At 35.7% G+C, this 26,394-nt stretch overlaps 1 long non-coding RNA gene across 1 annotated transcript in view; it reads right to left on the bottom strand.

Annotated features, from left to right (window-relative positions):
- The window catches only part of LOC113232008, a 104,413-nt gene that overhangs the window by 3,117 nt on the left and 74,902 nt on the right, over positions 1-26,394 (bottom strand). The window contains exons 2-3 of the long non-coding RNA XR_003310590.1: positions 13,405-13,433; positions 8,958-8,994 (exon numbers count right to left, since the gene is read on the bottom strand). This is a non-coding gene — a long non-coding RNA (uncharacterized LOC113232008). The remainder of the gene's footprint in view (positions 1-8,957; positions 8,995-13,404; positions 13,434-26,394) is intronic.

Here is a 26,394-nt window from a genome sequence, read left to right as displayed (position 1 = left end):
CGGTTACCGGAAAGTGCGCAAACCCGGATTCATCCCCTAGTTCGCCACTATACGGAACTTGACACAGGAGATAATAAAAAATCGGTTTTCACTACTTAAAGTATATTGAGAGAGAAAAACGCCTTGAATTGGAGAATAGCAAAATCAACCATTAAAATAATTGTTCCTTATAATAAAATATAGGCGCTATTTATAAAAATGATTTCTAATGATTTCCAATAAAAAAAGAATCATCAAAATCGGTTCACAAATACCGCGTAACATACATACAAAAAAAAACATACAGTCGAAACTCCTCCTTTTTTGAAGACGGTTAAAAAAAGGAATTGTCTTAGACGTGCAGGTATACCAAATGTACAGACGGCGACACATCGAGCTACATTCGCATTGACAGATCTTATTCTGTCGCACCGGAAGCGATATTCGAACAAAAATGTATAGCTTGCTATGCCGTTGATTGTACATAACTTAAAAATTAAAATCACTTTGACGACATTCGTGGTCGGGTGGCTTACACGTCGATTTTCATGGTGACGCCATCTCTGAGGTCCTGGGTCCGATTCCGGCCAGGTCAATATAGAAAACTAACTTTTCTATATATTGTCTCGAGTCTGGGGTCTTTGTGGTACAGTTGTTTTCGATTACCATCACGCAAGTGATTTAATTACTTGTTTTGTAATCGGAGCAACGTACGTGATGGTTTCAAATAATAAAAAAGTAAGTGTCAAATTATTGTAGAGAGTTGTCATTGTGAAATTTTTTATCAACCATCTTGTGATGACGATAAGAACCCTGTGGTTCTTATCATGGTATTTTTATTTTACCGATATTTGTGAACGATTACATGGTCAATAGCAGTGGAGGTCCTTGTGAATGTGATCGTCCAGGGAAGTACACTGCCACCTTACCTATTTCTGCCGCCAAGCAGTAATGTCAGCATTTCTATGTTCCGGTTTTGAAGGGTGCAGTTGAAATTACAGGCACGTAGGACTTGTCAACTTATGCTTCAGGGTGACGAGATCTTTGGACTTCTTTGCATGCTTAGAAGCCAATTTTACGGTTTCCGCGGGACGATATCTCGAGTCATTGACTAGAGACAGCAGAATCATATAAGTGTTGTGCATTCCGAATAATTAATGTTTTAAAATTTTATGGTTAATAATGTACTTGCGATATATTCCATGATTTGTCTAATTTTTATTTTGTATCAATTCGTTTCTAAACATGACCTCATTGCTATTTCAATTTATGATATTAGCTTGAGAATTACTATTGTGTTTGGATATCAATCTGTAAGCAATGTGTAACATAGGAAATGAAACTATTTTTCCGGATTTAAATCGCGTATATTCGTTTCGCGTATGTACGTTTCGGGCCCTTTACATGTCACATGGTCACGGTTGACTGAGGTGGTACAGTCTCCAACCAGTTATAGACTGTACCACCTCAGTCAACCGTGACCATGGGACCTGTAAAGGGCCCGAAACGTCGGTTTGTTTGAAAAAACAAATATACGCGATTTAAATCCGGAAAAATAGTTTCATTTCCTATGTGTAACAATCGCGAAAACCTAAGAACTCGAAATGTGTAATATAATAAATAAGCGAGCGCAGTGGTAGTACCCTCTCAGATCTTTGCAACTTAAAGCTCTGGGTACTGCAACTGTTATGGACAGGCGTGTAGCTTACCATCAGTTTCGTCAATTAATATTAAAAAACAACGCTCCATGGTCATTTAGTTAATGACCACGAAATTGTTCTTGGTTTTTCTCTTACAAAAATCTTCAACAGCATTATGAGCAGACATAAACGATTTTTAATAACGATATATTATATAATAAACGTCAACCACTTTTTTACCCAAAGGATGGTTATTACACCTAACTAGATACGTACCGCTGCGTGAAGTACTACGAAGAAGAGCTACGCACGAAAGAAAATAATTATATAGCTACGCAGACGGGATTTAAAAGGCATCGTAAAGTGCTACGCCAGTAGCACGTAAGATACATTCTTATTTTCTACGTAACAGAAGTCGTCTCTCAAATTTCTGGAACATTATGTAAATGAGCATTCATCCTTGGATTCACGTGTATTTAGTTTACTTGACAGACGTAGATAAAAAATTCAGAAAATCTCTTTCGTTAACGTAAAATATCCGTACCCTGTGGTTAAACTTTTTGCGGGCGCTTCAAAACTAAGTACCTTATTTATAATCTCACGAGGTGCTCAGGTCTCGTAATTTTCTTTTTAATTAATATTTCAAAATATTCAAGGTTACGTTTGGAATTAATGAGAAATCAAAGTTCATTTTTAGCCGACTTCAAGGAAAGGAGAAGGTTCTCAACTCGATTGTATTTTTTTTGTGTGTATATTACGCGACAGACAGTTTACAGACATTTGTAAACCGATTTCGATAATTCTTTTTTTTTGTCGAAAAGAAGATACCTCAGCAGTGGTCTCATTTAAATTTAAAGAAAATATATAACGTGTGGCAAAATGGGGGATGAAACTTTGTAAGTCGAAGTAATTCCACAAACTTTTGAGTTCGTTTTTCTTATAAAAAGGTTATAGTTAAGACAATTATTATTTTATCTTTTATTTCATGCTACCTAGTGACGGAACGAATAAGTCGTGCGCCTGGTGACTAGTGTCATGCCTATCCATAACAGGTACAACGCTACTCAGAGCTTTAATTTCTGAGGGACACTGCCGCTCCATCCACCACCTTACGACATAAAGTTAAGTCCTGGTGACGCTATATATATGACAAAATTTTGTCTTCGATAGCGTGGAGAGCTGCGGGATAGGTGAGTTGGCAGGTAAAAGGAAGACCGTGCTACCACCAACCCTCAGATCCAAGGCGTCCAAGAACTCGTTCATACTGCACAATAAAAATTGCGCAGAAATGATATGAAATTTTATTTGCTTAAAACATGGCGTGAAAGATGAAACAACTAGTACAGAACACATGTTTTACCTGACTAGGCATGCAAAATATTTCTTAGATTTAATTTAATTATAGCACTGTCATCGGACGTGTACAATAATCAATCAATTAATAACAACAAAATAATAAACTATCAATGTCAAAGTGTTAAATATCATACATCATTATTACATTAAACATATATAATATATATATACCTTATAATTTCATATGCAACTAAGAATAATCAATGAATTAAAAACAACAAAATAATAACCTTCTATATCAATACGGGCACGAGATTATCTTGTCCAAACGTAACGTCACACACTGTTTTTTTGTATGTTACAGACATTGATGCGGTTTTGGCGTAACACGGGTTAAGATTTTGGGAAGGTAGGAAAAAGAAATGCGAGCTTAGACGCTAATTATAACCTGATGAAGTGAAGATAAATATATGGCGTTACCAAGTCTCATGTGCTTGTAGTTTCACCAGCTTACCTCTCCCTCCCTCCCTTAAGACCAGAACTCAGTGATGCTACCATCTGCAGCAGAAATAAATACTTTGATGGTACTTCCGTGGACGTACTCTTTCACGAGGACCTTTATAGCTACTAAACACGACAAGTAACAAATTAAACTACTTTCTTGACTAAATACTCTGTTGTTTGTCGAGGAATATACAATGTTTTGATCTATTTTAACGACACGTTACGCTGCTAACAGACAGACTTAAAGGGAACGCTAGCAGTTACACGTTCTTTTAACTGATGACGGACAATTGACGTAGAATAATAATTGTAATACTATTTAATTTTAACAATATTTATTATTAATGAATGGAGTATCATTTTATACGTCATTTATTTATTTGTGATCATGTTACAAAAACCCATAAATACGTACCTTAACTTTAGACTAACATACGTAGTAATATAATAACACTATTTATTTATTTACACGTAAAGACCGCGACGTGTGACGCAACGTGGGTGTCCGGTAACCGTCCTCGGAAATCGTCCTCGGATTATGTTATTTGATGTGAATAATTTTCCCAGACTGATTTAATGAAGAAAACCTCGACGGGATTCTCTACCTTTTCGTTTCATAATCTGACGCAGGATTAACATCACCCAATTATGCATGGGGGCTGAACACGGCGACCTTGCCACCGTTTACAAATTTCAAGGTGAACGTACTGCCATTTGAGATTTAAACATATATATTACATGACCTCGATAACTCAACTGTTAATTGCTCCGTTTACCACATAAGAAGATATAGTGTTTGATTTCGGCTATGGCTTTCACTTTGCTACTCTAGTACTCATCGTCATAACCGGCGCGTGTTACGTGGCGTATAACTTTACAATGGTTTTTTAAATTTCTATTTTGCTATATAGTACACGTAACTGCAGAGGCCGGGAAATAAAGAATTGCGAGTCAGGCAATCTCCGTTCCCGCCGAGGTATATATAATACTTTTCACAGACAATACGAGGAAATTATAAAAGACTAAAGAGTGAAAGAGTAAAAATAATTAATTAATTCTTCATCACAAATTTTGTTTCTTATTATAAATTAGGCGGAGTACAGTCCATTATTGTCTTTCGCTCTTCTCACCAGAACTCATTTTAGCGAAGAGAGTAATATAAAAAAAAAATGTTCAAAGTATTAATTTTATTTTACCGCCTTTTGTAGTGCAGGTATATTCGTGCACCATAACTAAATGCAAAACAAGTACACCATAGACATTTTTTTTTCAATTCTCACAATTACGGACACTGATGCTAATGAGCAGTTGGCTGTATGACAATTTTTTTTAGTCTATTTACATAACTCTTTGTACGTAGATGTAAAAAATTTTGAGCAGCGAACTAACGTGGTAGCAATAATGCTTGTTGTGAAAGACTTTGTCCAGGGTACTGCCACCTTACCTATTTCTGACGCCAAGCAGTAATGCTCACATTACTGCGTTCCGGCTTTGAAGGACAAGTGTCAGGTGAAATTACAGGCACATGGGACTTGTCAATTTATGTCTAAGTGTGAAAGGCGCAGTGGGAATACCCCTCAGATCTTTGCGACACGCGTGCGCGTTGTTATTATAAAAAAAAACTGTGAGTTCTTTTTTTTTAGTAATGCAAACTTCTCCGAGCATGTTTGAGAAACAATTATTTTCCTACGCATGTTACTTTTCTTTAGTTCACGCTGCGGTAGGTATCTATTCACGTGTAATAACCATCCTTTGGGTAAAAAGGTGATTGCCGTTTATTGTCCGAAAATATAGCGTTATTGAATCGACCTTTGGACGGTCACTAATTGTTTGTACTCTGTTCTTATTACGCTCACGTTGTTGCTTTAAACAAATTCACGTGGATCGAAATATTAGGCTTCTAATAGATACAAAACACGTACAAAAGCGTCTGAACGTCTGTTAGGTTAACAACAGACTTAATCACGAGTTTAATGAAGTTTAAATAAGTGACATTGTTTTAATTAAACGTTTGTCTGTCTTTGTTCATATTGTCTTGGATGCTCTTTGTTTACAATTTAACAAGAATATAACCAATCTATTAAACATACCACCTCTGAGCACGATCCACTCCGCGACCGCTCCGGTTACAAACGGACCTTCTACAAAACGCTATTAATCGTTTTATTAATTTTCAATTTTAGTAGCGTAGAGCTCCTTGTGGAAGAGTTCGTCCATGCACTGCCACCTTATTTATTTTTGCTCCCAAGCAGTAATGTGAGCTATTATTGCGTTCCGTGTTTGAAGGGCAATGCTCAGACCACACAGAGGCCGACGCGCAGCCGCCGCGCGTTTCGGTGTGCCAGGGTTCATATAAACTCGTACATTACGAAACATGTGGAGGCATTAATAAACAAGTTGCATCGCTACGTATACGTTTTGAGGAGGTTGCGAAATGTGTCATCACCACACACAGTTTTGGCTGCCTATCATGGTTATGTTGCATCTCTGATTAGATAAGGACTTTTGGTTTGGGGTAACTCAACTGTTTGTGAAAAATAGTACATAGTTAAAAAAAAACGTGTCGGAGCAATGACCGGTATTTCACCAACTCAATCGTGTGCACCCTTGTTTAAAGACTTGGGAATATTACCCTTGCGTGTATGTATATTCTTGAAGTCGCCTGGTTTGTTAAACAAAACCTAGATATCTTTAAAAAAAGAAGAGATATCCATATTAGACGTATAAGGGATCCAAATAGATGTCCTACATGTAATAGATGTGAACCTAGACTGTCCTACTATAAAAATCAATGCAATAGTATGTGTGTCCAAATATATAACGCTGTACCAACCGACATTAAAATGTTACCAAATCGTTTGTTTAAAAACAGATTGAATGCATGGCTTAAAGACGAAAATTATTACACAGTGACCGATTTCTTGAATAAACATTGACGTATAAATTACTGCTGCTGCTGGTATTATAATATTCTGTAATTGTTTGACTTTCATAATTTTTGTTATTAATTTAATTGACTATGTGTTGGAACAAAATTAGAACTTTAAGGATGTTTTGTGCACGCCTAGGTACTGACATTATTTGTAATCTAATCAATTAATTCAATCAATATAAGTATAATTTTGCCAGATGCCAGATGTGGTAAAATATGAGCTCTATCTCTCTACTGTGGTCCATCTCATGTTCACCATATTTCATTTCATTTCAAAAATTCCCGCGCCTGGAACGCTTCCGCGGCCGCCTTTGTGTGGCCAGAGCATTAGGGTGTTGGTGAAATTACAGGCACACCTTGTCTCAGGCAGTGCGCAGTGGCAGTGCCCCTCAGATCTTTGCAGTTTAAAGCTCTTAGTGGCATTGCAATTGTGGACAGGCGTGAAGATTAAAAAAAGCCTATAAACCGCCGCTCTGAGCCAATGAGTGTTGGGGATATTCCCAACACTCATTGGCTCAGAGTGGCGGTATCGGTGACGTGTATCATCATGGTTTATTATACCTCACAAGTTACTGAAAGGTTTTGCTGCTAAATATACACAAATGTATGTAACTTCAAAATTGAAGTCATAGGTACGTGCCACCATATGGTTGCAAAAAATAAATATGACATAAAATACGAGAGCGGTTTGATAAATACGTGACTTTAAAGTTAAATATTACAGGTTGAATCAATTTTGTAAGTAGCAGTAGAGCTTCTTGTGAAAGAGTACATCCAGGGCAGTACTATCACCTTACCTATGTTTGCCGCTAAGCAGTAATGCGAGTATTACAGCGTTCTTCTTTCTCCTTGAACCGATGTCGATAAAACGCACACAAACAAAATGATAAACACCATGAATTCTTGATAATGATTGGTCATTCTAATTTAAAAAGATGTAACAAACTCTGGATTGTTAATATAATTTTCTTAAACTTACTCGGAAATGTTTGCATTACTTTCAAAAAACGAACACGAAAAGTTTGTCATTTATGGACCGTGCGATTACTTCCCGGCCATGGCCTGCAAAGTAAGTGAGAAAATCCATAACTAGCCACTTCTCTAAACTTTTAAACCTACTACTATAGTAATGAACAAACAGGCAAAGGAAAAACTCATACAGCTCAAGAGGGAGCATGCCAAAAAAGTTTTGACGTTGGGTCCGCCCAAATTTGTGAAACAAATATATGCCTGAAGTTCGCGTGACATGCGACAGGAGATGTTGAATTTTGCGCATTAAAAGTACCAAATTCGTTTTAGCGGAATAACTCTAAAACTAAAGGGATTAAAAAAAATCCGTAGTGACAGTTCTCGATCATGCATAAATATAATTAATTATCTAATTTTTGTCCTAATAACCTGTAGCATTTCGAGGATGAATCGAAAAAATTTGAAAATTAGAGGTCACTTCGTGATTGTTATCTATCGAGGAACTTTATTGTTTAATGTTTCTGATTAGTGTCTATGCTTGAATATATCGTGTAGTTACTCATACAATATTTTATTTTTAATTTTAAAGTGGATATACCCCTCTAAAATCAAATCGAAGATTAGGAATTTTTCCTCTGCTCCCTCTTAACTGCCCATTGTTCATATTTGCGTGAATTAAAAATACCTACTAGAGCGCTTACTGAAAAAAAAAGGAAATGGCGGTGACATTTAAACTAAAGTGTTTTGGTATTCTTTTTTTTTCGTCTTTTTTGTATTTTGGTCGCGAAAATTACTGCTAATGTGAAAAGCGATACAGTAATAGATACACATTCAAACACATCATAGAACTTCAGCAGACTACTATTAATGTGCCTGGAAAAACGATAGCATTTTCTTTTGGCAATTGTCCTAACACGTCAAATATTACTTTTAATATTTTTTACTTTTTCGGCGGGAACGGGGATTGCTTGACTTGTATTAATACAAGGCCTTGCTGGCGCTCGTCCTTGTAACTCATACTCGTCCAGCAATCCCTTAGTTCCCCGCCTCTCCAATAATGTATAAATATATTAATCTTTACTCAGTTGCTACATCGTTAAAAGTTTTGTTTTTATATTGAAATTTTATTCAACGTGCTGCCATCTTGCGGCCAATTACTGGACTACAGCGACCGATTAACATCTGAACGAATAGATAATCAGAAAATTCAAATTTTTTTTAAATAAGACTGACCAATGATTTGAAATATTACTACAGGTAATATTTTTGGTGCAGCTATCATTTTAATGAGGCATTTTTCTGTGATTTTGGAGAATTTGCTCGAAAAAACGACATAACCATAACCATACAAAGCGAAAATGGCGGACTGCACTCAAGATGGTCCTTCGAGACACGTGTCAGACGCTAACTAACCACTTCTAATATATTTATTGTTCTGTGGTTGCCTCAACGTGGCTATCGCTCTTACCTACTGAGCTAAGATATAATCAGCAGATCTTACGTATTTCCTGGTATTTTTTGATATGAATTCTTATTCGTATATGCCAACGTATAAAACAGCAGTCTCTGTTCTATTAAAAATGTATTAGGGTCTTATAAAATTGCAAAGATTATTTTTCAAGCACCAACTCGCTTACCTGCTTTTAATTTCTCCAGCTGCTCGACGGGCACGTCCTGCAACAAAAACACAACACTGTTATGATATCCATATTCATTGTTTTCTAAGTATTATAACAAAAACGTTGCATAAAAAGTAGTTTATTACATTAATAGTGGTTTATTATGGTCCTATTGAATGTAAAAAATAATATTTTAAATTTAGAAACAACGGAAACCTACGGATTCTCAAGCAGAAGGTCATGGCTTCGAATCTGTGCTTGCACCTCTGAGTTTTTTAGAATTTATGTGCAAAATTTAATTTGAAATTTACCATGAGATTTTCGGTGAAGAAAAACTTCGTTAGGAAACCTGTACACATCTGCAAAGCTATTTCATGATGTGTGTGAAGTTCCTAATCCTACCAATATGAGAGAAGGCCCATGCCCAGCAGTGATTATAAATAGGCTAACTATTGCTATAATAAGCAAAGCCTTAAACTTAGGAAATGATAAACTTAATATATGCTCCGGAATCTTATTGTAAAAACGTATACAGTTCCCCATAAAAGAGTTGTTTACCTTGGTTAAACGAAATCGTGGTACCATGAGTTTGGACTTAGCTCTAAGGTTAATATTATGGATATCTTCTGAACGAGCAGTAGCTTAAATGTGACGTTTTCAAGTGTAAATTTATTTTACTTATGGAATAAAAAATCTTTGACTTTGACTTGAGCTACACAAAACTATTAAAATATTGATTTTAAGACTTTCGTGGTTATTCACTAAATGATTGTCACTAATATCAGGTTTCTTACCACGGTATGACTTCTTTTTATTTTCCCGATATTTCGGAACGGTTGCACGCTCCATGGTCACGGGTTGTATAGCCCCCAGGTACTCTCGACAGAACATCACTACATACCACGGTTGGTACGAGAAGCCATCGAGATCACGAAGTACAAAACATTTAACCGTGATGATGGTTTTAAACTATCCAGTGCATGGAATCCGGTCCTTGTGCGTGCAGTAATAAAAACAAAAACACCTCGAGTTCAGTTTCGCGTGTGGATACAGTGAGTGTGGTTTGTGTGAAAAAGTGAGTGACAATGGTAACGCCACAACAAATCGCGATGAAGGTAAGGTTGACTGGACGGCGGCAGATGACAGCTTTAATAGCAGACATATCGCAAGAGGGTAGACAGATATGTCTGCTCTTAAAGCTGTCATCTGAAGTCATACCGTGGTAAGAAACCTGATATTAGTGACAATCATTTATTAAAATATTGATGAATTATAGAAGAAAGCAACATTAATTAACTGCGTTTAGTTCTTTTTTCTTTAATTAATTTGGTTCAACAAACAGTAGACACAATCAAACTGTGTCACTAGGTAACACTCCTAACCACTAATGACTACATCAAAACTGAAAGGTGGTGATTCACAAGAATAAATAACTAAAGTAATAAACTAAACTAAAAGTAATTTCGTACAATTACACCTATTACTTTTGTTAAAGTGATTATACGTTGTTATATAATTAAAGCAATAAAACGTTTAATACAAAAAAATAATTACTACACACACTTATGCATTATAGTACGTATAATAACAAGTAATATTGTCTGACATAAGGTATTATAATTTTTTTATAAAAAAGTTTTATTGACATTGGTTAAAGGAAAGTGGGTGAAGTCGAATATACTGGATTTAATTAATTTGCTACCCTTAGAGATGGAATATATTCTTCAAATTTGTATGAGACCACTACTGCAGTACCGAATTTCCAACAAAAAATAATCATCGAAATCGATTCAGAAATGTTGAAGTAATCGCATAAGATACACTCAAAAAAATACAGTCGAATTGAATATCTCCTCCTTTTTTTGAAATCGGTTAAAAATAATTAAATAAAATAAGTTTTGATATAAAATTGTACTAATTACTGTTGTCAGGATGTCCTATTAATATTCAATTTCAAATCACGTCCCGACTGTAGTCGCTGGGAGCGTACTATGTATAGATATCTCGCTGTAACTACAGGCACAGATTACTTAATAGTTACTACGTAACAAATACATCTCTTGCATACGAAATTGAAAATACCTACGCCATAATTGCCTTCTAAATTTGACTAATGACACCAAGCGCTCAATACGAGGAAAAAGGAACCTAAGCGCGAGCTCAGAGAGGTGAAAATAACGTTGCCGCCATGTGCAGTCGTGCGGAGCCGAATGCTCATAATGAAAGACATAGTTGGCACTTCTTGCGTAATCTTGAGCGAAAAACGGAGGCTTATTACAAAGATTTACTGCCACTGCGCCCGTCACCCTGAGACATGAGTTTAAAAGTACTATGTGCGTGTAATTACACCAGCGCCCTTACCCTTCCCGGAACGCAGTAATATTCAAATGCTCTACGGCTACTAAAGTTACAAATTAAGTAAGATTTTTAAATTATACGCTTATTTACAAAATAGAACAGAATAGAATAGAAAACGTTTATTTGCCAGAATACAGTAATTATACAGATCTAAAATAAAAATAGGCACAAAGTATTCAAGCAAGCAAAAAAGCACCTGCAAGCAGGGGTGCAAATAATAATTGAATTAAATATTTTGGCCTTTAAAATTAATTGCATTTCAAATTAATATAAATTAGTATTTGTAAACTCTAAATATTCTTTATTACTATAGAAGCAATGTGTCATAAGCCATTTTGTCAATTGTGATTTATACGTAGGTCCGTGTAGTAATTTAAATTCATTTGGTAAACTATTGAAGATATATTGAACCAGTTATTCTTATAAACTAATTTATGGCATCGAGGTTGGTATAAAAGATTTCTGATTCCTGATTTGTCTTTGTATCACTACACCACGCGTTTTAAAATACAGAGGATGAGTGTTCACAAATACACAGATGTCCCTTATATACATGCTTGGCAAAGACAATACGTTCAGCTTTTTTGAACAACGGTTTGCAGCTATCATCGAACCGCACATCACAGATCGCTCGAATACACTTCTTCTGAACCTTGAACTACTACCCGAGTTTTAAGGTCGTCAAGGGTGGACATAACCCTTAGTTCGGATGCCGCTCTTTTTAACTTTTTTAAGCCGCCCAAAATTAGGGACCCCTAACTTCCTTACAGTTACAAACCGAACTCCCTAAATTACAGCTAGGATCCCTTGAATTCGGGTAGTGAAAGCGATTTACTCCGAGTTTAAAACTTTTATGAACAATGATGTAACAACATTTTTTTAATGTAACACCTTGTACCAGCGAACGCCTCGAGCGTATGACCAACTTCAAAGGAACAACCTACAAGTATTTGCATGTCTAGAGCCGTTGACGACGTCATTAGAATATAAAAACATGTTTTGACCGGATTGTTGAAAATGTTTTATAACTTTAAAACAGGGTAAGTACAACTTGGACGAGATTACTACCAAAATGTCGCTGTTGTTTCACGCCCAGTGTAGCCAAATGATTACATTTCCTAAATGTTTCGTAACTTTTGACCCTCTCGCATAATAATATTGATAATAATTATGCTTTTACTTTTAAGTACAAAACATGTTAAGATGGTGTTAGAGGAAAATACCACTTCAAAGTCGAAAAAGAAAGAAAGGCTCTTGATTGAAAATAACTTTATGTGTCAGTAGATTATTAAAACATAATGCCATTCTTCTACATAATAAGAAGACAAATTTTGCAGCAAAGGTCGAATTTAGTGATTGTTTTTAAGTTTTTTACGTATAATTCGTTTATTTTTGAGTTCATCTTTATACGCGTGTAATTCTTTAAAAACCAACGTTGTTGTTGAAAAGATTTGCATTTAAATTACGTTCATTTATTAAAAATATATCAAAAATAAATTTCCTTAAATTTCAAATCGCTTGTTTAAAGGCAGCGATATGCAAGGAACTTTTGTTCCGTTTCGTAATTCTTGACATCGATGACAATTTTTTAATTCTACATCATTTCTACACAAATAACGTTTGTGAAAATGAAATGCCAACGGGTTTAGTTAGTTTTGTTAATACTAGATGGCGTTTGCAAGAGTTTGCTTTTGGGCTAGCACAACAGGGTGCGACTTGCGCGAGAGCGACATAGAGCGCGAAAACTCTATGCGAGAATAGCAGTATCTCTATCTCACGCTTCATGTCGCTTTCGCGCAAGTCGCGTCCTGTCGTATCACATAAATATAGCTCAAAGGTTTTGTTAGTTTTTGCACTCAATTGATAATATGAATGAAACCAGTGAAAATCATTGTAGTGTAGGAGCGTCTAAACATTGCGTTTGATACGAATCCGAACAAGAAAAAAACGATAATCCCTAAATTCGCACTAGAATTATCCAAACACTTCATTCGACATTTGTCAAAGGGATGGGGTATCGATGTGGTCTACAGCTGTGTACGCATCTCTTTCTACTAGATTTTTGTAGCCCGTGGCGTTGTTTTTATAGAATATAGTTTTGTCTTACCGATTTACCCGTCGCCGAATCGCCGTGTCCTGAAACAAGGAAAGGAAAATTTTATTTCTCTTTGCACAGTCTTCTTATACTTAAGTAATTTTATTTATTTAATCAGTAGGTAAGTCGTTCACAACAAATGAGATAATCAGCTAAACATCTAAGTCAAATAATTTTTATTTCGTACAATAGCCCCCTTTACACACTAAATGAGTGTTCTGAGTAATGGACCTAGCTGATTTAAGTTTACTAAAAGTGTATTTAATGCACCTAGGTGAACTAATTCAGGTGAATTAAGTTAACGCACCCACTCTATCGCGCATGATCCAGAGCGTACAGAATTGCGCGCGGGAAACCTGCACGCGCAATCGTGCGCGATTACCTGTTTACAGTTTTTAAGCTAACGTTCTTTCGCGCGCAATTGCTCGTGTTAGGTTTTGCTCACAACGGAAGAGCGTCCGTGTAAAAGGCAATCTTGGAATGCACGATTGCCCGCGCGACTGATGAGAGCAATCGCGCAGTCTTTCCCTTTTCCTTCCAGCATCTTAACACGCGCGCTCCATCGCGCATGATTACAGTATCACGCGCGAAAGAGTGTCTGTGTTAAGTCCGCTATTGATTAAACTTTAATAATCATTGCTGAAGTCCCATGAGAAGAATGAGCAATAAAGACTAGGGGTTTGTCTTTGTAAATAAACATTTTTACACATTTATCGTTTACAATATTTATTTACAATGAGCTCCCGCCCATTTTTAAAAGTGAGGAAAAATATTCACTGTTTCTAAATAAATTAAAATTACATCTTATTAATAAATGCTATTACAATTTAGATGAATACTTTGATGACAAATAAAAACAATAACATTACAATAAATTTGAATAATAAATAAATGTTAATTATATACTATAGGGTTATGCTACTGTAGTAGCACTACAGTGGCATGACTTTATAGTATATAATTATAATCTAATTAAATTCAAACTTTCAAGTGACGTAATTCTACTCCAAATATGACGTATTTCTTTATTACTATATGACATTTTTTTTTATTATTATTTGATAAATAACAATTTTAATTAATAATTGAAACCTCGGCATACCTCTGCTGTTATTGTTATCCCTAATAAAGGGCTCATATGTGTAGCATTATTTTATATTTAAGACATGTTTACCATATGACTGCAATAAATATATTGAGTATTGAGTATTCCTATAACTGCCTCTGTGGCCGAACGGTTACCATGCCGGACTACCACGCAGAGGTCCTACCTTAGATTCCCGGACCGAGATAATAATATTTGTATGGCCTATATTTATTTCTGTCTTGAGTTTGGGTGTAATTTGTGGTTGTCTATGTGTGAATCCATGGTGCCCGCGACACAGGGTTTCTCTAGTACGGGACTATGTTGATTGTGTGCGTTATTATTGTTATCATTCCAAACATCATAGATCGAGACTACTACTTTTGCTGGTTCGTTCCGTTGCTTAGTTGGTATAGCGTCTGGCACGGTAAGCTAGAAGACGTCGGTTCGAATCCGGCCGGATCGAAGGAATTTTTTCTGAGTGTGCGATCTTTGTATTAATAATTATAACAAACTAGTGGAGTAATATCACAAAAAATAATTGAATATCAATTCAATAAAAATGTATAAATTATTATTTTGTTTACTCATTCATTATTTAGCTAAATGTGTGAAAAGAACCCCAGGCCAAACACTGGATACCCATTCTATCGACGTTATTCGGCGCAGAGAGTCATAATATTGATACTACAAACTAAATACACCAATAAAAACCACATAACGACTCATCCGTAGAACAAAGGTACACAGGTACATTTCGTTCGTTCTTGCTGTGGGTGTCAGATAGACCATTGTTCGATTTTATATTTCCGAAACGAAATAAGATATATGTATAAATTCTCAAAACACCTTTACATAGGCATTGGTTTGAATAACGAAATTCACGAAAACTAACGAAACTTAACGAAATTACATCGGGCTCTGTTCTGTGCCTCGGAGGCCGTGAACATGTTAAACTTCGTAAATGGCAAATTTTGAATATTAACTTAATTATCTTATTACAGGACCCTTCTGTCTCCTTCTCTAAGGTACAATTGTGTACGCAATTACGAATGAAATCGAGTGCAAGTTCCTTCGTATTTACATAATCGTCCTTCTATAATCATTCTTCTCCTCAGTGTGTCGCTTATCTACGACCATCATGGCAATTCTCATTTTTGAAGCTGCCAGAATATTATATATAATAAACGAAAGAGGGAAGGTGTGCTAAGCTGGAACCAGTCTCTAAAATTCTTCAACCACGAGGTTTACTTTCCTTGGATTTTCGCCTGCATTATTAGTTGAAGAATCCGGTATATGTATATTGCCCCTCATTACTTGGCCAAAATAATACAACTTTCTTTCCTTTATAAAGCACTTCCTACTCATACATGATTCTTAAGCACGAATTCAAATTTACAATAAAAGTATTGGAGTGGAAATTTCAATCGCTTTGATTGAGAATAACGGCCGCATTGAAACGAAAATACAATGTAGGTACTTTTTTTTTTACTGAAATTATGAATAATGAAAAATAATGAATACGCCTCAAGTATCTACATAATTAAAGTAACTACGGCACTTATTGAATTTATGTGTCAGAAAATAACAATTCTCCCTCGTCTATCTTGCACGCTGATTCTTATTACTTTCGCTCTTGTTTCGTTTCATATTTATTTTGTTTTTGTTTAGTGTAATAAAGAATATATTAAGTTTGTTGAATATCACGATGTTTTAATACAATGACGTTCAATATTTTATCTACACACACATCATAAACTCTCTATAATGTGTTCAAAAACCGCAAATTACGACCAGCACAAAGGTAAACTGTTTTGTTAGAACAAATTTCTTATCTGTCAAAATGTTATTATTGCTAACAACATCAAATTCGATTTTATTATTACATTCAAATTTCGAACATCTCTGAAAAACAAAACAATTTGATTGGACCTCAATTCTAATATCAGTCGAGATGAAGTTTTATTCGAAATGAAATGTCAATAGCAAACAATTTTGACAAATCTCACACGTTATTTGATATGGAACGATATGATAGTTGAGGCCGACTCTAGTTTGCCTATGAATTAAAAAAAAAACTACGGTTGCGTGACATGCGTGTGAAAAGTTTTTATTTGCCGCCATTTACTTTGTTTTCTTGTTTTATATTATGAACTTAATATTGCACAACTTTCGTGTAAAATTAACGATCAAAATATTTCGGAGACATCTGATATTCGCGACAGAGCAACGAACGTTATGAATGACTTGTTACCAGCAAAGTCAAGGAAGCAGTACGAAAAAAGTTACCAAGATTTTATGGAATGAAGAATAACGAAATATGCGCCGCCTGTAGGCTCGTTTCATAAACCCACACTCGTATTTTAAAGCCTTTCATTATGTAACAATCACATAAACTACTATTTTGTGAAATCACTCCACTAGTTTGTTATTATAATTTTATTAATACAATGGTCGAAAACTAATAATTAGTAGAGTACCTAATTGCACAGAAAAAATATTTGAATATCGTGGTAATAGAACATCGTGGTGTTCAATAAATTAATATTACAATGATTAAATTGTCAGCAATTGGTAGCTGTAGAGGTTGGATTCGTGAAGAAAATTGGCCTGGCTGAATAAAGAAAGACTTTTATAGATTTCTCACAGATGGCGCTAAAGATCTGCAACAAGCACAGAAAAACTCCGTTAGAACTCTGCTAGAACGTTCCGTAGCTTAGTTGAGAGAGCAACAGGCACGGCTTGCTGAAGGGGCTGGTTCGAATCCAGCCTGATCGCAGGATTTTTTCTTAATGTTAGCAATTTTTTTTTATAATACCAAGTGACGGGACGAACAAGTCATGCGCCTGGTGGTAAGCGACACGCCTATCCATAACAGTTGCAGTGCCACTCAGAGCTCTAAATCGCAAAGATCTTAGGGGCACTGCCACGGCGCCCTTCACCCTGAGACATAAGTTGACAAGTCCCATGTGCCTGAATTTCACCGGTACCCTTATCCTTCAAAACCGCAATTCTTATTAATGTTTGGCGGCAGACCCTAGACGGACTCTTCCAGAAGGAGCTCCATTGTTACCGTATTAATAATTATAACAAAGATGTATATTATATATACAATCATACCACAGACCACATATATACTATTTACCTTTGGGGTAGAGTACAATATGGACCTTTTAACTTCCTCATTTGCATCAATGTTTTTATACACGCCCGTTCAGTCTTGTTAATATAGACCTGGCCATTTTGAGGACATCCTCAGTGTAATTGAAATAATATGTATGCAGAGGCGACCTTTGCGCACGTTCCCCTCCATGTTCTCTTTAAATTTATCTCGTTATTCTAATAACATCCATCCGTGTCGTATTCCCTTTTCTATCACAGTTAACTACATCTGCTTTCACACCACAAAACAACTCAACTTCACACAACACATCCTTTTTTCATTACTTATTAAGTGACGGGACCAACAAGTCGTGGCATGAGACATAGGTACAGTTAACAAGTTCTGTGTGCCAGCAACCTTCCAATACGGGACACAGTAACGCTAATATTATTTCTGATCGCCAGATGTAGGTATGACGGCAACACAAAAAACATACTTAATTACATTAAGAAAGGAGACGTCCATAATATTAACCTAAGAACTATAAGTCTAAACCGTAGTACCTTGATTTCGTTTAACTAAGGTACCTAAACGATGGGATTTAGATCTAAAAACATATTTGATTTTTAAGTGACAGGACGAAAACGTCTTGCATAGCAGTTGCGGTGCCCAGTGTTTAATCGCAAAGATCTGAAGGACACTGCCATTGCGCCTGTCACCCTGAGATATAAGTAGACAAGTCCTTTGTGCTTGTAATTTCACCAGCACCCATACCCTTCAAAATCGAAAGACATTACATGTAATGCTCACATTACAGCTTGGCGGCAGAAATAGGTATGGTAGCAGTACTTCCCTGAACCAACTCTTTTACAAGGAGCTCTACTAATACTAAATGCATCTGTACAAAACGCACCCATAAAAAACTAACATAGTCACATAGTGGTACCACGATTTCGTTTAACTAAGGTAAACGGTTCTTTTATGGGGAACTGTATACGTTTTTACAATAAGATTCTGGCATATATTAAGATTATTATTTTCTAAATTTAAAACTGACATTAGATGTATTTTAATTGAAAAATCATATTACAAAATGGAATACTACGTGTTAGATAAAGATATAGATACGGACGTGATTCTAGATTCGACACAAGTATTATTCAAAGTGTAGGTATTTCCATGGCACTTAAGTTTATTTGAAAAGAGCAATCCATAGAGTTTCTTGCTCGTTCTTCACAAGGAAGTCAGCACAGTGAACGAGCGGTAGCTTAAAAATGACGTTTTCAAGTGTAATATTTTACCTATGAAATATTGATTTGAGACATTTGACTTTGCACTTCCCTGGACGAACTCTTTTGAAAGGGTTGTAACCCTAACAACCGTGATCAGGATCACGGCAGTAAAACAGGGAGCTTCCGGTCCACAAATTTATTATTAACGTGAAGTAAAAGGTGAAGTAAAGAAAAAAACTAACAAATAAAAGGTAAATATAGAAAAACAGCACATTAATAAAAAAACACTACCTAACTTAAACCTAAAATTGGTAGATGTTAAATTTAGGCACTTACCCCTTGTCGGGTTGTATTATGTTGAATTACAGATAGACTGTTATTCACTTATTATGGTCGATACATGATTTACATTGATTGTATTATGATTAAACTTGAAAAGAATAAAAAAAATAGACAATTTGATTTAGAAGTATCCGCTATCACGGTCAAGCAGGGAGTGACCGTCGAAAGAAATAAAATCAGAATGCGAAGGAAAATGGAACAATTCAAAGTTTTCAATTGAAATATGAGTAGAAGAAGAAAAAACGATACGATACGAATGGAGAGAGGCGATACAAAAAGGTGGGATGACGGTGTTAGGACGGTACACTGTCATACTTTTACAAGGAGACTACTTCTTATACCACGCAACGTGCTCATTTCTGCAGCGTCATCATTCTTTCGTGCATCTTATCTTTTTTGGCCAACATTCACTAAAGTATACAGCCATTAAGTAAAGTAAAACAAAAATAAGAAATATAGTATTAAAATTATTTTTACCACGGCGTTCATCAGCGATTCTCAAGTGACATAACACGCGTTCCGTGTAGATCAAATTAGAAAAGGTCTAAATTAATTATTTTCGAGAGATAAAAATGAAGATTCGCAGAACTGAAACGGAATAAAATAAAAATTGTTCAACATCGCGACGACTAAACTGTCAGAGTTTATGAAAACATTGGCGTTTGCTAAGGTTGGTGGAAAATGCTAATTTCAAAGTTTTAATTTATCATCTCGCGGTTAATATTTGTGTTGCAAACTTAAAACTTAATGCGGAATAATAATATCTAAAATAGGAAGATATTTTTTGAAAAAAAAAAAAAGATCGCGAAAGCGGAAATATATAATACAGATTAGGAACTTCTTTTTTGCAGACGTGTGTAAGCTTCTTCACGATGTTTTTCCTTCACCGAAAGGTTTGTGGTAAATTTCAAATTAAATATCGCACGTAAATTCCGAAAATCTCAGAGATGCAAGCCCGGATTCGAACCCACAACATTCTGCTTGAGTGGCGGTTAAGCAAACCGTTAGGCTACCGCGGTTTTTTTCACGTTTATATATATATATATATATATATTTCATTTATTTGTGGCAACAAACAGTCACACATGAAATAGTAATTATTTACATATATTCCTCTTAAAATAGACCTATAGTGCCAGCAGATTATAAATAGATTATAATAAGAACGGCTGTAACATATCTTATAGAGTTATTTGTAATGATAACATTCTTGTTTTATGCGTTACTAGAGTTTTACATTAATATCATTAATTAATCTTTCTAAATTAAGTGAGCATGAGTCACAAAGTATAATATCATTGATTAAATATATAAGACAGAGTTTAACAAGCGATTACAAAATCATTAAATGTCATTTACAATTTGTAACATCAATTTTTTCTTTAAATTTACTAAGAGGTGTCAAAGAAATCAATATTAGAAAATTTTTTATTGTACATGTTGGTGGAACGGTAAATAAGGGGATTTGCGTGTATATAATTTAGTAAATGGTGGGGGGGACAAATAGTGGTCGTTTATATATAGTTTATCTATAGTTAATATATAGTTTAAACGACGTTTAAACGAAAAATACCTAGCAATACCGAAAGAACGTTACGTTAAAACAAGATACATGTATTAATTCCATAAATAAAACTGTTAATAATGTTAAAATAACTGACAGAAACATTGACTTACAAATAAATGGATGACGGGTCTAATACAAAAACCACGAAAAAAATGTCCCAAGTCAACCTATTTAAACGTAGTGACATGTAAAGGAATATGAAAAAGCTAAAACGTTGAATTTAAATTGTAATGTCATCGCGGTACTATCTAATTTTGCTTGCTTCGCTGTCAGTCGAACAAACGAAGACTAAAGCGTGAATGACGCTCTGTATACGATTTTAACGCCCTATAAGTTCGGACACTTTTTAGCGCGGACCCGACGTCCATATCATTGTAAGTCAATGGACAGAAAGTTTATTATTCATCATAACCTTGACTTACACAATTATTAGGCAATAGGACTAAATGCGTAAATATTCTCATTTCCCTTTAGGCGTAGATTGTAACTGCGTCGTAGTACCTCGGAAAAAAGTTACGAAATTTACTGCTACGCAATATTAAATTACACTCGTAGCAATTATCGAGCTGTTTACCTGTATTTACAACATGTTGGTGCAAGGCCTTAATTGTTCTAATGTACAAAGGAAAAGGGTCGCAACGGAACTGTAAACATTACCCTGGTTACAGTCGTTACAGTCTCGTTTGCGTCTTTCGCAAATTGTGTTCAAAAGTTTTGGTGGTTGAGAATGAAGCTAATGGGAAAATACAAAAGATACAACAAAGTTTAATGCAAATAATGCATGAAACAAGTTTTCACTTTAAAACTATATATTTTTTATAATATACCAAATGACGGGACGAACGAGACGCGCGACTGGCAGTAAGCGACACGCCAATACTGACACTACGTTTGTCACCCTGAGACATAAGTTGACAAGTCTCATGTCCCTGCAATTTCACCAACACCCTTCTAAACCTGAATGCAGCAATACTCACATTACTGCTTGCCGTCAGAAATAGGTAAGATGGAAATAATTCCCTGGAGGAACTCTTTCACAAGGAGAGCTATTGCTAGTAGATAGGTTGATGTATATATCATTAAAAATATTATTTCACAAAACAATACAACTTTACTTATAAAGAAATACAACAAGGTGTCATGTACTTAATTTTTCCATCGCATATTGAATTATGGAGTCATCGAATTATAATTGTTGTGTATGATATTTTTAAAATACTAACAACCTTGCAAGGCTCAATTAGGTACTTTTGTTGGACTTTTTATAATTTAAATATGATTTTTTTTTCTTAAATTTGACCAACTTCTGCTCTCTCGATTTCTTTGACGTCCCATGCAATAAAGTCATCATTATAAGAAGCTGAGTCTGTCAGCATTAAAAAAAATAGTCAATTTTTTTCATTCTTTATGAGAAACATTTTATGAAATTTGACCAACTTCTGTGGTCCCAATTTTTAGTCCCATCCAATGAAATGATCCTTACATAAATTGAGTCGATCAGCAATAAATAAAACTGTTTTTATAATTTTTACTGACAACTCACGCTTAACCGAAAAAATTACTATGCCAAAATGTTTTGTGTTTCGCCTGCCTGTTTTGAACTACCTCCGTGGCCGAATGGTTGTCATGCCGGACTGCCACGCAGAGGTCCCAGGTTCAATTCCTGGGCCGGGAGAAATTTGTATGGCCTACATTTATTTCTTTCATGAGTTTGGGTGTAATTTGTGGTTGTCTATGTGTGTGTCCATGGCACCCAGACACAGGGTTTCCCTAGTGCATGGCAATGTTGAGTGTGTTTTCAACAAAAAAAGAGTTAATGGTTCCTAGGACAGTTTCCTTGAATCTTCTATGGTTTCGGATTTCCCCATGCAGTCCCATTGAAAAAAAAAACACTGTATATATATATATATATATATATATTAAATTGAAGGAAACCATCTATACCTACACTAAAGCTGTTTAAATAATATGCTATTACTACATTTCTGTTACCATCTAATAAAGCTTTAAACGCAAAATCTAAAACAAAAAAAATATATAAATAACCCACCGTCGCCGTCGTCTTTATTGCCTTCTAGTCAGACCGTAATAAAGATTAATAGACGGAATTCTCCGAGCGGCTCACAGCGGAACCGTTACTTGTTTGTAGTCTCGATTATCTATTGATAGAGACGAGAACTTGACCTTGTGTCTGTAAATAGTTTCCAACTGTACCTGAGTAAATAGACAGACGACTTGAGAAGTCCAGTGGTTAGAACGATCTTAGGTTCAAATATTGGTAGAACCAAATTCAATATTCTTTATTTATTCATGGAAAGCCAACAGCTTCAACCATTTAATAAAATCAAGGAAAGAAACGTAAAGCCATTTACAGGTTTCCACCTTTAGCTTCAGACAAATCAAACACGAACATTAAACAATCGAACAATAAACAAGATAGCAAACGCCCGGACGGAATGACTCTCATCCTTTGGAGTATGGGCGGGGCACTGATGTGGGACGCCACGTGTGCCAACACACTTGCTCCATCCCATCTCCAGCACACCAGCAAGATGGTTGACTCCGCAGCTGAGCTGGCGGAAAAAATAAAAAGTAATAAGTACCAGGAGCTCGGCTCCGACTACGTATTTACAGCCTTTGGAGCGAAACCCTGGTCCCATGGAGTCCCAGTGCCCTTCATCTGTACAAAATTGTATCCAAAAAATTAATAGACTGTCTGGGAAACCCAAGGGCAGCTACCTAGCCCAACGCATTAACATAGCAATACAAAGGGTGAACACTGCCAGCATCTTGGGCACCTTGACGCAGGGACCCAATTTTATTCATATAATTTAAAAATCCTAGTTTTACTTTCTAGTACAAGCTTTTATTGTATTTTTTAGATTACCTGTACATTATCGGAATTAAAATAAAATAAACAAGTATTTCTTAACAACATGCACTTACATAAATATAACAACCCAATACGTACGCCAACAGTCACAAATTATTAAATAAAATTAAATAGAATGTTCATGAGTTTACGCTTTAGAGTATCAACATTACAATTAATTAAATCAACATCCAGTTGATTTAATTAATTGTAATGTTGATACTCTAAAGTCAATTAATTAAATCAACATCCGGTTTGCAGATTGCTCAGCACACTATCCAAGCTCTTGCTAGCTTTATTATTTGCATTTCATAATGGTGTAAAACAAATCGTAGTAGATATGACCTGCTGCTCGGGTCTGATCCGGACTTCCGAGTATGAGTTTTTCGGAATTTATGTACGAAATTTAATTTGAAATTTACCATGAGCTTTTCGGTAAAGAAAAACTCCGTGAGGAAACCTGCACAAGTCTGCAAAGCAATTTAATGATGTGTGTGAAGTTCCTAATCAGCACTGGGACCGTGTGGGAATTACAGTCCAAGCCCTTACATGGGATCATATCGCCAACCCTTTCCGATACAACAAAGCAGAAGAGAAGAGAATACGAATAGGCAGTTTTCAACTGTACCTTTGGACTAGTAGACTTCGTTAACGAATTCAATAATACATTTTTTAAATAACATTTTTTTATGATACCAAGTGACGGAACGAACAGGTCGTGCGTGATAAGCGATACTCCTGTCCATAACAGTTGCAGTGTCGCTCTGAGATTTAAACTGCAAAAATTTGCGGGGCACTGCTCTGAAACATTAGTTGAAAGTTCCATGTGCCTGCAATTATACCTTACCCTTCAAAACCGATATGCAACAATGCTCACATTACCTCTTGGCGGCAAAAATAGGTACAATCTTTCAGAAATATTCTCTACTCTACTACGCACTACAGCCTTTCAAAGAACATTCTCGATTTGATCTGAAAGCGTACTTCGTGGTTGTCATCTTCCAATGTTGCCTTCCACTTTAGCTTTATATATTTCTTTCGCCACTTTACTTCATTCATCCCTTCGGAGTGCCTAAATCACTTCAACATACCCGTTTCCTTTTTTTATCACTACGTCCATTTACAAACTACATCGTTCACGGATCATAGTATACTTCACTTTATCATATAACCGCACATTACTTTGTACTGTGGCAATGCTGCACATCCTTTAGTCAAAAGGTCATATCTCTAGTCAATAGTCTACATAGATAAGTGCTGTTGATATAATGTAACACGATTTTTGTTTCTGGGTTATCAATATCATTTTCCAATAGGTTCCACATTTTATGATTATTACTCGTAATACTAAAATCGAACACATGGACAATTTTTTTCGACCCAGTGGTTCTTGAACTTGACCTGAGGCTCAGTTGGTAAGAGCAATGCTACGGCGCAGCATGGTCGTGAGTTCAAGTAAAAAAAATCACACTGGGTCGAAGTAAAAAAAATATTTTTCTATATGTTTTCTATCTTTTTATTAACAACCATCACAAAAGAAGTGGAGTTATTTTACAAAAATGATCAATAATAGTTCTGAACTTTATTTTCCTGCAAAAAACTTTGCTTTAGCAGGCAGAATAACGAAAAATTGAAATAACGTACAAATTTTCAAATTCATTTTTATTTAAATACAAACAGGGAACATTATATTAGGGGTTGAAGTATGAAATTGCCGTTTTATTGCAATAGGTTCTTTGAATTTTCATAGAATCTTCATGGTTTGAGGTTTTCGAATGAAACTTTTTTCAAATGGTTTCTGTGATTTTTTTTTTTTAATTTGAAACATTTGAATATCGACTTTCAATTGTTTTTGTTATTCAATTTAGACAAGAAAGATGGATACATAAAATGGAGGATGGATAAAATTCGAGTGATTTTTTAATACGAGTTCCGACGCGGAACTAACGTGGCAGAAACAGCCCGCAATATCAATGCTGCGTTTGGAGAGGGGTCTACTAATGAACGCACCGTGCGATTTTGGTTTAAACGCTTTCGTGATGGAAATTTCGACTTAAAGAACGAGCCACGAGGAAGACCGCCCACACAGGTGAATAACGATGAATTAAGAGAGATAGTGGAAGCCGATCCTAGTCAAACTACCCAGGAATTAGCGGCATGGTTTAACGCTACCTTACCCACAATATTGACTCACTTGCGTCAAATCAATAAAATAAAAAAACACGAAAAATGGGTGCCTCATGATTTGACTGATCTGCAGAAAGAAACGCGTGTTGAAACTTGTGTTGCCTTGTTGAACCGGTACAGAAATGAAGGAATATTGGATCGAGTTGTAACATGTGATGAAAAGTGGATTCTTTATGATAACCGGAAAAGAAAAATGCAATGGCTGACCCCAGGTCAAATGCCACAACAGTGTCCTAAAGCAAAACTTACCAATAAAAAGGTAATGGTAACTGTTTGGTGGTCTCAGCATGGTGTTATTCACTATAGTTTTCTCCGATCTGGTCAAGCAATAACGGCAGATGTCTATTGTGCCGAACTCCGAACCATGTTGACAAAACTAGCAGTAAAACAGCCCCGACTCATGAATCGATCTTCACCATTATTGCTCCACGACAACGCGAGACCTCAAACAGCACGAGAAACCATTTTGATCCTTCAGGAACTGCAGTTAGAAACCATTCGTCATCCTCCGTATTCACCAGACCTTGCTCCAACGGACTACCATTTTTTTCGTGATTTGGACAATTATCTACGTGACAAGAAGTTTTCTTCCCAGGAGGCAGTACAAAATGCTTT

Source organism: Hyposmocoma kahamanoa, unplaced genomic scaffold, assembly GCF_003589595.1.
Source record: "Hyposmocoma kahamanoa isolate Upper Pololo Valley unplaced genomic scaffold, ASM358959v1 66, whole genome shotgun sequence".
In the NCBI taxonomy this organism is placed as follows: Eukaryota; Metazoa; Arthropoda; class Insecta; order Lepidoptera; family Cosmopterigidae; genus Hyposmocoma; species Hyposmocoma kahamanoa.
The sequence above is the reverse complement of the archived record's forward strand: the minus strand, read 5'-3'. Positions and strand labels throughout refer to the sequence as shown.